Here is an 11,738-nt window from a genome sequence, read left to right on the forward strand (position 1 = left end):
TCTCGTTCTGCCTGAGCACTCACACACCTTCCCAACATCTTCTACTGGATGAGACCAGGAGACAATACTGAAGAGGTGGTGGTCTGACCCTCTCATGCCATTGGAAAGCCTCCACTAAACTGTTCATAAAGTGATTGTTCTTCACATACAAGTGTGGATTGCCGAGAAGATCCAGACTGAACACATATTGAAACAGCTAAACAGAGACCAAATATGGCCAAGAAATGCTTGATCATAAATACGTCAGTTGTGGAATAATCTCTTAACAGTGTGGAATCTTATAGTTTTAGAGAGAGGAGGTTATACATGGGATGGTTATTATGTTGTAAAGGAATTTCATTTCAACTGTTAAAAGGAAAAATAAATCATGTTTCTGGTACTGTGAAAAAAAAGATTTTAAAACAAAAAAGGAGATCAGCATACTATGGGATGGGAAGAGAATGAGAACAATGAGCCACACCTGGTTTTCAAAATTTTCCAGCTGAAGTAGTCTCATACTGTTGCCTTAAGCTGGCAATATATTCAGAGAATGGCTTCCAACAAGGCATAAAGGCACCAAGTGTGCTTGTAGTGTATGGGTAAACACAGTTCATAACAGTTTGTCCCAGCAAAGCATAGGAATACATCAAAATGCGTCCCATATGTTCCAGCTCATGCAGACCCCTATGCTGTTCCAACCTTTGGGGGCCAATAGCACTAGGGCAGATGGTCAGTGTAACAAGATATTGCCCGAAGATTGGCACGTTGCTGCTCCACCCCAGTCCACTGGGTCTCTACGGTGCTTGCTGCTGAGCTGGTGTGAGTGCCCAGTGCAGCCAATGCCTTTGTTGGGGGCCACCATTTTTTAATACCCTCATCTATTGTAACACTTGTAAAGCACTTTGCAACAATAAATCTCATTGTTTATGATATTTCTCCCGTCTTCTCTCCCGGTGTGATGATATACTTTAAACATTATCAGTTTATACCTTCATTAAATCTCTATATATATCCCCAAGGCATTCACTGGAATCATAATTGTAAACAGCGTGTGACGTAAGAATTCCAGCCCATAAAGCTTGTTCATAGACACTTTGCAGCATACGCCATTTATTAGGGTTTCTACTAAAGGTATTATGTTGCCATACTTAGCAACCATAAAAAAGTAAATAATTTCCAAAGGATTATTTGATAGAAGACTTCTGTTTTAAATAGACCTTAGGAATACGAGGGAAATTGCTGGCAAAAGTATACTTAATTGACCCATTGCTGTGTATGTCTTTTCACTGCTATTTCAGCTCTGCAGCTTATAGGTTTTTTCCTAGTTTCACTGCCCATGGCAACTTGTCTCACTTTTTTGATTGTAATACTGTTCTAAACACTGCTGCATAAGTGCTGAATGGGTTGAACCAAAGTGGAGATGACAGCCCTGGTTCCAGGATGTGAATTGATGGTGACCTGTCTGCAATGCGGTGCTTTACAGGGGACAAAGAATGACAGCAGAAACACCAATAATTAACCACCAGCACTGCTGCCAGTGCTGTCCAATGTCAAAGTATGGATTGTAGGTCCCAGTCACCCCAGAGTCTTTACTGGGTTTTCCTGGGACTAAAGTCCCAGGGAGAGAGCCTGACTCCACATCCGAAAGATACGTAGAAATCAACAACTATGACAGAAGATGAGTGACGGATTTGCCTGAAAAATTCTTAATTCCACTTTTTTAACTTAAAAACAGAACATATTTTCATAAACACTACCATGAAAGCAATTCCTCCATCTTATTGCCTGAAACAACTTATCCTTCAAAATCTAATTTCACTTCTTACTGAATTGTATAAAAATCTTGATAAAAGCTGCACGTCCTGTTGTATCTAATTAGCTCTAGAGATTGTTCCATTAACAGTTTTGTTATTCAGCCAGTTTTAGTCAGTTTTACTCTTCCTTATATCATTGTCCGAGATAAATAGACAGGTGGACTCACATGTAAGACTCACATGCTTGCCCTTTGTCAAAATTAGAGCACAGGATTTACAGTGACTTTGATGTCTTTGCTTTTCTTGGGCTAAGTAATTCTGAATATTATAAAACAGCAGTTTTATCTCAGCTTTCTGCTTTGAACCAAACAAAGTCCCAATATTACAGGCACACAACTGAGTAACTGAGTACACATGGATAATATACATGGAATATACACTGAATTCAGTGGAATATATATGTCTGGAAAGTAACTTGTGTATACAAATGCTTGCAAATGGAGGTTTATGCTTTACAGTTCACTTGGTTAACAGACTCGTCTTTCAACAAGATTTAATATTTAGTGTTGCTAATACTCTGACATAAACTGCTTAATTTTATTCCCATACCTACTTTGGGTGAAAGGATATGTAAGAGAAACAGAACAGAAATGCGGTGCATCACTGTCACTATTTTACCATATTGCATAATTGTTCATTGCAAGCCAGCATTTCCCTCATTTGCCATTGTTCCAAAGTGTAACAGATGAATTTTGTGGCACTAAATCATAAAGAAAAACAAACAGCATTGAATTAGAAACCCAAGGCTTGCTGCTGGCACTGAAATCAGCATTTCAGCAGACAATTAGCAAATCTGATGTGTGCAGACCCAGATACATTCTCATTAGAAACTCGTTCCAAAACAGCATGCTGCTCCAACAAGGGAAAGTTAAATACTGAGAGGACCCAGTTCTGGTCCCACTGTAACCGCTGGCAAACTCCCACACTTTTCAGTAATCAACTAGATTGGGTTCAAAATGCAGACGTTAGATATACCATGAAAGAATGACTGTCTGGAATTTATTATGCAGTAGATATGCCACCAAACTGGAAATTTCACATAGGAAAAAAAAAAAATCACATTGTGCTTTTAGCTTGGATAGGTTGGAAATGATGTAATAGAAGCATTATGATTTATAACAAATTTATGAGCTATGCAGGCATGCTGTTCTCCAGGGATATGTGTGGTAAATGGAGAATACCAGTGGCAAATAGAATTTACTTCAAAGCAATCTTACAAACCTCAAACACTTATTACTCTATACATGACCTTTGTTAGTACACAGGAGTATAATGCAGCTTAACATAATGTTAACATCTACCTACAGTGAAACATCTCTGTTTAAACGGTTACTGAAAATGGGATGAAAACCTTGCGTAAGTTATACAACATATATTTTTGACATTATGCACTATAAGTTGAAAGTGAATGCCTTTAAAGACCATTTTAAGTTTATTGAATCAATATATGTACATGCAACAAGCTGCTTTCCTGATAAAATATCCATGGCACACCTCTGAAGGCATGATATGCATCTAGCTGAGGCCTACAAACAGTTGTGGGCTCAAGCAGGGCTTTGGCCCTGCTTTTGTGGATCCTAGCCCACACAGCAGAGAACAGCACATCAGTCACAGCAAACAGCAAACTCCTTCTTCAGAAATGCAGATTTCAGTATTGCTGGCCATGATACGAAGTTACTTCTTGCTGCTGAAAGACTGTGCCAGTGCACAGCGGGCAACAGCAGTCTGAGGGCAGTTTCCATGTTTTTTTCCTTCTATTTTGAAGTTATATATTACCAGGCCTGGTCTGTGAAATACTGCTCATAAATAAATATTGGCAATACGTGATGAAACCCTTTGTGTCACACCAGCACATGAGGCACAGAAGTTTTTATCCAGACACGTGGCAAGAGATGCGTGTGAGGGAATAAGAAGGGTGAGAGAGCTAAAAGGGCCTTCCTAGGGCCATGTGATGGCCAGCTCTCAAAAGGAGTGTCAATGGCAATAAACAAATGGACTGTGCTGCCAACAGGTCCAGGGAGGTGATCTTTCCCCTCTACTCAGCACAGGTGAGGCTGCACCTGGAATGCAATGTCCAGTTCTGGACAGTACAAGAGACACCTGGACATACTGGTTAAAGTCCAACAAAGGGCCATGAAGATGAAAATGGGATTGGAGCATCTCTCACATCTCTTGGGCTTGTACTGTTCAGCCTGAAAAAGAAAAGGCTCAGAGGGGATCTTGTCAGTGTCAATAAATACCTGGAGGGAAGGTGCAAAGAAGATGGAGCTAGGTTCTTCTCAGTGTTAACCACTGCCAGGACAAGAGGCAATGACCACAAACTGGAACACGGGAGGTTCCATCTGAACATCAGGAGGCATTTATTTACTGTGTAGGTAAGCACTGGTCACACAAAGATGTCGCAGTGTCTTTCTGCTTGAAGATGTTGTGGTGTCTTTCTCCTTGAAGACATGAGAAAGATCTGTGTGGCAGTGCGTGAGCAGGGAGATTAGACAAGATGATCACCAGATGTCCCTTACAACCCCAACCATTCTGTGGCAACATTGATGCCATACTTCATTTAGTGATCCCACCAGCATCTTAAGAGCCACAGCCTTTTCTAAAGCCCTTGGAGACCCACAGAGCTTTTAGAACACTGACTCTTCTACATATTCATATCTATTTTAGAGACCGTTTATCTTTGTATTCATGCATCATAGCTCTGTGAGCATCATAAGAAGCACTTTCTACTCCGAATTGAGAGGAGTGAAGAAGGGTTGTGCCAGGCAGTCCTAGACCTCTTAAATTTTGTTAGAGGTGAATGTATTACGAAGTATGTCCATGAACTCAACTGTTTATCAGCAGCTAAGACATAGTAAAGGATGTCTGCCTGGATTACTGTAGCTATTTTGCATGGAATAAAACTAAATGAACCACTATGCCTTTTACACAGAAATGGCAATATATGGTCAGAGAATTATTTTTTCCGACTTAAAAAAAAAAAATCAAATCAAAAGAAAATGCATTTATTATTCCTAAACTTCCTGATATTTCCCTGAAAACCAGAAAAAATGAAACACTGAGAAGTACATCTTCTCATAAGCCTCCAAGTTACGTTTACCCCAAAACTTGAAGTATGTTCTGCAAAAAAGTTACTCACACATTTTTCAGTGAAATTTTTTTTATCAGATTTTATAGAAGACCAATGATGATTCATTTTGACCACACGTGTCAAATGAAACCAACTCTAAGAAGTTTTACTCATCCTCAGATCCTGTAGACCTGTTTCAGACAGTAAATTCCCCCTTCTTAATGGAGTGGAGTAGCAGAAAGAGTCATACAGTCAGACACTGTCTCCAGGAGCTGCATGTACCATTCTGGGACACAGGAATTGCAGGAAACCAGACTGGGACATTGAAACTCAGATTCTTTCATCCAAAGAACAACTGTTCAAGTGGTTTATTCTAGCAAGATCACTCCTACCATTTTTTTAATATTCAGTCACTCAGAAGGAGACTGAATAGTTTTTAAATCTTCATGAAAACAATGGTATATTTATCTCAGATTTAATCAACAAAGGAAAAGAAGGATGCTACAAGCGTAAGCTATTCAAACATCAGTGTAATGTTGGATGTCAGACAATACCATATTGTAAGTAATACCAAAAAAGGTTTACTTCTATAGCAACATTTAGGGAAAACATATGATAACAATAAAAATGATTTCCACAACCTTTTCACCACTTGTTCCATGTGGGAACGATAAGTGATACTCTTGCTCTACATTTTTAAAGAAATATTCCTCACAAATAATACATTGCAAGCTTTGTGCACTGAGCCTCTATTGTGCGTGTGTTCTCAGTTATTACTTTTCTGGAACATGAACTGCATTATGAACACCAGTGTGTAAACTCCACTTGGACTCATTTAAAGCCATTTCAGGGGGCTGTTTCTAGCCCTGAGTTCTATCAGAATTAAGGGAATGGTTTGGTTTTGAGTCATCTTCCCCTAGTTGCCGTTTGAGCATAAATATTCCAATTCGTTGTTTTTTAAATCAACACCGGATGAGACCATTAAATAATATGCATTCGTTAAACAGATCGTGGTCATGATCTGTATCAAGGCACTGCCAAGAACATATATATGTGTATTATTGCTTAGTTCTGTGCTCTGGCTTACATTTTTAAGCCTGCGTCAATTCACAGCAATAGTCTTGCGGCCAGAAGAAAATGGGTGAACACTGGATTTTTTCAGAGGATTCCTCCAGCAGCAAGACACATGCCCTGATCAGTAGTCTCAACAAATAGAAATATTACATAGAGTATCTTGCATTTCCATGCTTTTCATCCAAAGACCACAAAAGCTTTTGCAAAATCTGATTACGCCAGTTGTGCTACAACCCTTAAAAGAGGTAAAATTGTGCGATGGCTTTGGTGCAGATGGCTAAACTGATGCAAAGAAAGCTTGGGGGCATGATTATGTGAGCTGCATTCACACCTTTGATGGCAGAATGGACATAAAGACTTGCTCCAGATCACACAATCAAGCTGTGGTAAAGCTTGACACGAAATCAACAGCAACTCCTTTGTTCTAGCCTGGCCTCCTTGGGCTGGGTTTCATTACGCTGCTTTCCTCATATCCCTTTCTCTTAAATACAGGACTAGATCAGACAATGAGATTTTATGAAATGTAAAGTCTTCTTCTGAACTCCTTAAATCATTTTTAAAAGAGGCATGATTCAGCGATCGTATCTTGTGTTACTAGCCTGCCCTCACATTTCAATTAACAAGGCTGTTGTTTCTTTCTGCTTGTCCTTGTATTTAATGTTGCCAAAAATAGCTTTAAAAATGTGATTTTACTTTCAAAAAAGCAGAGATTCCAGCAGAGCAGAAAGACACAAAGACAGAAAGGAGTAGTATTTTACTCCTCCACTTTCCTTTCCTCTTCATCTCTCTGAGAGTCATAGACAGGTTTATCTGAGGATGAGGAATGTGAAGAAGCCCCAGAGTTGTTGCTGTAGCATTGTTTGTTGTTTTCACTTTTTATTTAAGATTTTGAGCTTTAAATCAAAACCACACATTTTTGAGTGGCCAGATCTAAGTGCCCCTTAGCCTTTCCCAGACTGTGGTGGTATGACAAAAGAATCTCACTCACACTAGGATAATTTTACTGGTTTATTTTAAATTCAAAGTTGATAAAATGTCAATTTCTCTTCTACTGTAAATCAGTATATTCCAGTCATTGGAATTAAATCCAAATTGTTGGTCTGGACATGAACTTCACAGTGAGTCCCTTCTCTATCCTGGCTGACATTTTCCCATTAATTTCTTTTTTTCCCTTTCATCCATTCATTGGCTGATGAGCCTATAAATACACTTCATCTGCTTTTACTTTGCTTTTTAAGCATAAACCAATACTGAACACGTTGACTTGATTATGTCCTTAGGCAAAAGCCTTGCATGTTTCTTAAGTCATGGCAATAGCTTGAAACTTGACTTTCTATTCCTTCTGTCCGCTAAGATAATCAGTGGGTTACCTCCTCATACTCCTAGAGTAAATAGTGTCATACAGAAGAAAAACCGTCTCTGAAAAGTGATGAACACCATCACTTACAGCCAAACTGAGTAGGCAGAACTACATAGGAAAGCAGCAAATAGTGACCAGGTGCTCTCCTGATCCCTGCGCTGGTGCAGAAATTTCCTTCCTGGCCCCAGCCAGGGACCTCTGCCCTCCTCAATTTCTAACACTATATAGCAACCATTTCTTTCTGGGAGGTGCTGTCAGTTTTACCCACAGCCTGTCCATGCCCTGGCATCCCTACCTAAATTAATGCTTCCTTCCTCTAACCTTCCAGACCTCTTTCTTTAATAGAGCCATTTGCCTCAATCCCTGTGAGGATCTCAAGGAATGTTTTCACATCTAACTCTTCTCTGGTGTATGGTTTAGATAGCTTAGTGATTTTTAAAAGGTGCATTTGTTGGGGCTTTGATCTTTCATATATCTGTGTGGTGAGACCACCATGGACTCAGCTTTACCAGTGGCCATTGCTGTAGCCCTACCTGTGGCTGGAAGTGTTCTTGCAGCCAAATTCTGATGCTATCAAATGCTGATAATAGTCCTTGTTGACAGTCCCTGACCAAGGAGCTCACTGCTCCTCTGAAGAAGGGCAGTGACAAAGAGCTGGGGATGGACTGGAGGCATTGCTCCTTATCTGGCACAGATACCACCATGCTGAATGGCACACACCAAGACAAGCTGGCTGAATGTGACAGGCATTAGAAACCTAATGTATATCCTGTGCTGCATGATCACAAGGTCTTCTTTTCATTGCTTTGCTCCTGAAGTGTTTTCAAAGAAAGAATCATTAGGAAGTAGCTTCCCTAAAACAAGAAATGTCAAAGCTGTAGTACGTTATTCATGAGAATTTCACATAAGAATCTGATCGTAAAAAGTGGTTCACTTCTGACATGGATTAAAATTACATTTTGTATTACATCTTACGTTACATTTACATACATTAAAATTACATTTTGCATTATCTTTCCTTTCCCAGATGGTTTAGCAGATCTAAATCCTTCAAAGAATTTAAGCCTCTTGTTAGCAAACACATTGCAACAAGGTTGATTAAATGATAGCTGTGATTCTTAATGCAAGTACTACAACAAAAATAACATTCTTCTTTATCAGCAATTATAGGAAGAGAAATTGATCCAAGTCTTTGAGAAATCACAGCTAGTTCATCATTGATTACAAGGGACTTTGGATTAGGCTTTTATTGGATATCACATTCTAGCCCCGCGCAATGTACACATCAGAAAGGGAAAATAAACCATCACCAAGTAAGTTTCCCCATAAAAAACAGCATTCCAGCCTACATGACAGCAGAAATGTTGCATGGTGCTGGAATAACAGGATGCAAAACATCCTCTGGAAAGTGTGCGAGTGGTTCCTTCTCTGGTGTGAGTTGGCAGTGTGTGTTTAAGCTGCTGCTGAGAGCTTTCCTGTAACTTTCATCAAAGCAGACACTGGGTCCTAGTTCAAGGAAATAATCTAAATCATATCACCTTTCAGACTAGAAAGCTAGTTGGTTTTGTTTTGTTTTTTGTTTTGTTTTGTTTTGTTTAACTGCATGGTTTGTTGTATTCTGATAATGAATGGCATAAAAATAATCTATCAGTAGTAAGTAAACAAATCCGAAGAGAGACAAAAATGAAACTAGGCCAAACTGCTAGAAGTGATAAATAAATCTGTTGTTATTCTTTCCAAGTTTTCACAGATTTCAACAGAAAAGGCATACGGAGTTGGGTCTCTGATAGAGAGCTTGGCCTCTCTTCCCAGCAGCCTCCTCCGTGCTGGAAGTTTGTTCTCCCAGCTGCTTGTCAGTATCTGTAGCACAGTGGCTTCCTTAGAAGAAACTTTACAAAGGAAAAACTACTACACTTCTACTATTTGTCTACATTTTGTTGTGTGAAAATACCTTTGAAACTTCCATAGCTTCTGTTGCACCTCCCATGCATGTGGTCAACACTAATGCTGGAGTCTCCCATTTCCTTGCTTCTTACAACCACCCTGGTTGTCCCCTGGTGAGAGGTCCCAAATGAGAGTTTCAGTTATTCCTGCAACATTGCCGTCTTCTGCCAATTGTTTGATGCTTATTCTTCCTATTCTTCCTCCTTCCTCTTCCCCACCACACCTGCCCTCTTTTTCCCTATTCCCCATAGTGCTCTTTCATTTCCATTTAGCTACTCCCTTCCCAAGTAGGTAACCCCCACCATGACAAGGAGAGAAATCAGTGTGGTGTTTGCCACCATCCTACCCAGCAGACGCTGCTCACGGAGCCCGTTGAGCCTTGCAAGCTGGGATGAGATGTCAGTGCTGTGATGCACTGGTATGGGACTCTCTGTAATCTCCAATTCATTGTGGACACTGGCAATGAGGTGCCAGGCTGGCTAATAAAGAGGGGTGTGGCCACATCCTGGTGCTGTGTACTTGCATTTCCCAAAATCTGAATGGGACTGTGATTACAAGAGAAGCTTAACTTTAATCCCAGCATTCAAACAGCAACACAGGCACAGCCACAGGGTCCTGGATGCAAGAGAGCATTCCTCTGGAGGGCTCATCTCATGTGCTGAGAGCGCATGCATCTCTCCACTCATCCCTATGCTTACTGCTGTACCCTCATGTAGACAGCTTGGCTTTAATATGTGTGAAGCACTCTCTTGCCAATAGTTTGGTATAAGTGACAGCACTGTTCTCCAGCCGTACAGTCCCAGCTCATGAAATAGCATAAAAATCCCATGCGGAGAGCAAGAGCAAGTTGGTTCTCCCACAGACCAGACTCCCACCGGCCTCAGAGGGTGTGTGGATGCCAAGTCTGCTGGAAGATTAAATGCAGAAAGTGCACAGTATTGATATGTTCTTGCAATATACGCAGTGCAGTGGTATGTCACCCAGCCCGGCTGCGCCCCATTATTTATAACTGCCTACGTGGCTGATTCATGTCTCCTGAAAACTTATTGCCACGGCCTTGTTTTGAAAGGAATGCAGTGTCCCACTCCCCCGGCAGCTCCTGCCGGACCTCTCCTTGTCTCATTTATTAATTCATTCCCTGCCAAGAACAGCATGATGATGTCATAACTAAATGTGCTTTGAAATCAACATGATATAAAGGACTTCTGAAAGGCTTCAGGCTGGCAAAGCACTTAAACACACGCGTGACTTTAAGCATATGAGCGGTAGTCCCGTTGGTTTCAACAAAGCTACACATGTGCTTAAGTGCTTTGCTGGACTGGGGCCCACACTTGACAGACAACTCAGGTTATGCTTTAAACAAAGGACCCCTTTGACACAGAATTTTCAAAGAAAAACACAAAGTTTCACATAATCCCTCTAACTGAGGGTAGAGCCAGTGCTGAGCCCACAGAAGCTGATAGCAAGCCTCCCATTGATTTCAGCAAGGCCAGGCTTCTCCTCCTAGACCTGGAACTGGGCACACGTTGCAGCTGCTCCGTCATTCTGAGCAGGGAAAAAAAAATGACACCGTTAGTTTTTCTCTAAGAATTGAAAATAGAAATAACAGCTTCCATTGGTTACAGGCCATGGTTGTGGTAGCTGGTGTCTGTGCAGGTTTTAGCTGTGTTATTCTTGCCGGAAAACCTAGAGAAGTGATCCTCTTGTCTACAAATATAGACTTGTCAAGGTTGAACAGCTATGTTCAGTGTCACCATAAGCAAAACTGACATTTTATTTACTCATTTGTTCCACTGGAGTGTCAGCTCAGCAATGATTAAAGCTGTCAGTAGAATCAACAAATAGTGTAAAAACACTGAGCTGCCAGTCCAAGTTTCTGTTTCATTGAACATGTTAGTTTGAGTGAAGCTTTGCCTGAATGTTTTGATGGTTTTGTGGCTTATTTTCACTAATTAATTTGCTTGACAAACAATGTCAATGGAGGCAAACAATGTAATTGACAAATAAAATGGCTCTCATTCATTCATTCCTCCAAAGGAAATCCTGTGCAATTGGATGTGAGCTTACAGCTGATCTGCAATTTTGACCAGAACCCTTTCTGTGCTGTTCAAATTTCTCTCAAGGAGCTGAAAGTCATCCATCAAAAGAAGAGATTAATCCAGATCTAATCTCAGGATGATAATGTGCATGAAAGAATCAAACTGTATGGAAGGACGTAAGTTTCAGAGACTGTTAGAATAGCAGCTGGCAGATTTTCCTCAGTCTGTACATTAAGAAGGAAAAGAAAGTGAAGCAAGGGAGAACAAGGGGAAAAACAACCCTGGATTTTCAAGCTTAATTGCAAACCTCAGAACTTAGATCACGTTGGCCTGCAAATTTTATTGCTTTGTTCACACACAAAATGAAGCTCTGGAAGCCCTTAAAAGCCAGGTTCAGAAAAATAATTTGTTTTTGCTGCTGGAAAGAGAAAATAATTTTTTCCTAGATTACATGGACA

The 11,738-nt window shown here is 40.4% G+C and overlaps 1 long non-coding RNA gene across 3 annotated transcripts; it reads right to left on the reverse strand.

Annotated features, from left to right (window-relative positions):
- Positions 1-7,886: 7,886 nt before the first annotated feature.
- LOC149919495 (uncharacterized) lies at positions 7,887-9,748 on the reverse strand. Of its 3 annotated transcripts, none has more exons than XR_016463615.1 (3): positions 9,588-9,748; positions 9,249-9,351; positions 7,887-8,151 (listed from the first exon to the last, which is right to left on the reverse strand). It is a non-coding gene; the product is annotated as an uncharacterized LOC149919495 (long non-coding RNA). The 3 variants fall into 3 exon arrangements; XR_016463613.1 differs by lacking the exon at positions 7,887-8,151 and adding an exon at positions 9,060-9,175 and having other exon boundaries at positions 9,588-9,747; XR_016463612.1 differs by lacking the exon at positions 7,887-8,151 and adding an exon at positions 9,060-9,157 and having other exon boundaries at positions 9,588-9,744.
- Between the last annotated feature and the right edge of the window lie 1,990 nt (positions 9,749-11,738).

This window comes from Phasianus colchicus, chromosome 1 (assembly GCF_987193195.1).
Source record: "Phasianus colchicus chromosome 1, bPhaCol1.hap1.1, whole genome shotgun sequence".
NCBI classification, from domain to species: Eukaryota; Metazoa; Chordata; class Aves; order Galliformes; family Phasianidae; genus Phasianus; species Phasianus colchicus.